This window comes from Penaeus chinensis, chromosome 23 (genome assembly GCF_019202785.1).
Source record: "Penaeus chinensis breed Huanghai No. 1 chromosome 23, ASM1920278v2, whole genome shotgun sequence".
Classification (NCBI taxonomy): Eukaryota; Metazoa; Arthropoda; class Malacostraca; order Decapoda; family Penaeidae; genus Penaeus; species Penaeus chinensis.
The window spans coordinates 23988194-23990693 of record NC_061841.1 but is presented as its reverse complement, the minus strand read 5'-3'; positions in this window follow the sequence as shown (position 1 = coordinate 23990693).

The following is a 2500-nucleotide window of genomic DNA, read 5'->3' as shown; positions in this document are numbered from 1 at the left end:
GGAACCTTGAACATGGAGTATTAGGAAGACGTCAAGTATGTGAGAATTAGGGGGATAGGATGCGGGTTGCAGGCTTGAGAAAAGGTTTCTAACCTCACAATCTGCGTTCGTTTTTTCGCTCAGTCTTTCCCTTTGTCAGCCTGAGCCTTCCATTTGCTCTCCTAATCACCCTTTCCCTTCCTCCAAGAGTCCCCGTTTCCCTCCCCCGTCTCCCTTTTCCCTCCCAGTCCCCTTTTCTCTTTAACAGTCCTCCAAGCCTCTCCCTTGTCTTTCCTCACCCCCTCCCCTCCCAGTCGGAGGCCCAAAGCCCACCATTTCTACTACTCCCGTATTTCTTTCCTCAGTGAAGAATCATACTAAAAAAAGGGGTATTCATTTAGGACTATCCCTCCCTCCCCCCGTCGAATCCTACGCTCGCATCGGGGAAGCCAGCCTGCCAGGGAAACCGCTCTCCCCGAGGGCCCGGAGGCGCTTGCGAGGGGCTTTCCTTTTGGTGTGGTGCTGGGCGAGACGGAAAGATACAGGAGGGCAGGCGCTGGTGAGAGATGTCAACTAAAAACACACACACACACACACACATGCACATATACATACACATACAAATACATATGTATATATGTGCATATATATTCACATATATATATATATATATAAATATATATATATATATATATATATAAATGAATATATGTTTATATATATATATATATATATATATATATGTATGTATATATATATATATACACACTTATACGCACACACATTCATACACACTATATGTGTATGTATATATGTAAATACATGTTTATATATATGTATGTATGTATGTATATATATGTGTGTATATATATTCGTGTGGAATTCATGTTGAACAAATTGTAAACAGAACAACGAAGGGAAGTGCAGGAAAACACACGAATATGCCGAAGGCCTTTTCACATTGACTGCTTCATCAGGGTATATATGACAAGAGATACATAGAGGTGTGTATATATACACTCCAAGCTGACGCAAAACCTGGAGACCCTGTTGGGCCATACTATGAAGATAGCCACCACGTCGGGCAGGAAGATTGGGGACATCGTAAGGGAAAAGAGGTCAGACCACATCAATCCTCTTAGCCAGGTGTACAGCATACCTTGCGGCGGCTGTGATAAAGTTTACATAGGTGAGACAGGACGAGGCCCCCACGAACAACGAATCAACCAACACCGCAGCGCCCTCCGACGACATGACACGAGGAGCGCCTTCGTTGTTCACGTCGACACCGACGGCCATCTCCCTAAGTGGTCCCAGGCCTCCATTATAAAGCAAGGCCTGCCCCCACGACAAAGGAAGATGGTAGAAGCGACATACATACACTCTACCAACAACTTCAAAACCGCAACGGGGAGCCATGAACTAGCCAAGGTCGTCGCTCACCTCATCACCGACGCTACCTGACCGCCTAGTACATATATATACACACCTCTATGTATCTCTTGTCATATATGCCCTGACGAAGCAGTAAATGTGAAAAGGTCTTCGGCATATTCGTGTGTTTTCCTGCACTTCCCTTCGTTGTTCTATTTAGTGTATATATATGTGTACATATATGTATGTATATATATACATATATATAGTGTTTATATATAACTTCATATCTATCTATCTATAAATCTATACATATACACATACATACACACACACACACATACATATATATATATATATATATATATATATATATATGTGTGTGTGTGTGTGTGTGTGTGTGTGTGTGTGTGTGTGTGTGTGTGTGTGTGTGTGTATGCAGATATATAAATATATATATGTATGCATATATATATATATATATATATATATATATATATAAATATATGCATGCATGCATGCAGATACACACACAAACACACATACACACATATATATAGTAGTAGTAGTAAGAAAGAGTAGTAGCAGTAATAATGGCAAGAGTAGTAGTAGTAATAAGAGAAGGAGGAGTACTAGTATCTGCAGCAGTAATGGTAAGAACAAAGAGCAGAAGCACTAGCAGCGCATGCGCGTACGCTTGGGCTGAAGAGAGGGGAGCCCCGGCCGACCTGCGTCAGCCATTCCTAAAGGGCGCCGCCCTCCCGCCCCGCCGACGCCTCGAGCCTCTCGTAACAAGCTTAATTGCCGGAGCCGCAATTACCACGCTAAGTGCCTCGTCACTGCGGCTTCATGAACGCTCTTGCGGCAACTGCGCCGAGCGATGGCCTTTGGAGGGGAGGGGGGGGGGGTTAGGCTCTATGAGTAATTATTGTTACCTCGAGTGTATCTGCTTTACATACGAAGTATATACGGTTATATGTACAGAGGCATGGGTAAATATATGATATAACACAGATTCACATATCAACAGAAGGGATAAGAAGAAAGAGAGCAGGAGAGAAAGGGAAAAGAAGGCGTAGGTAGAGCTGCATAGATAGACAAATAAATAGATAGATAGATCGAGCGAGCGAGAGAGAGAGAGAGAGAG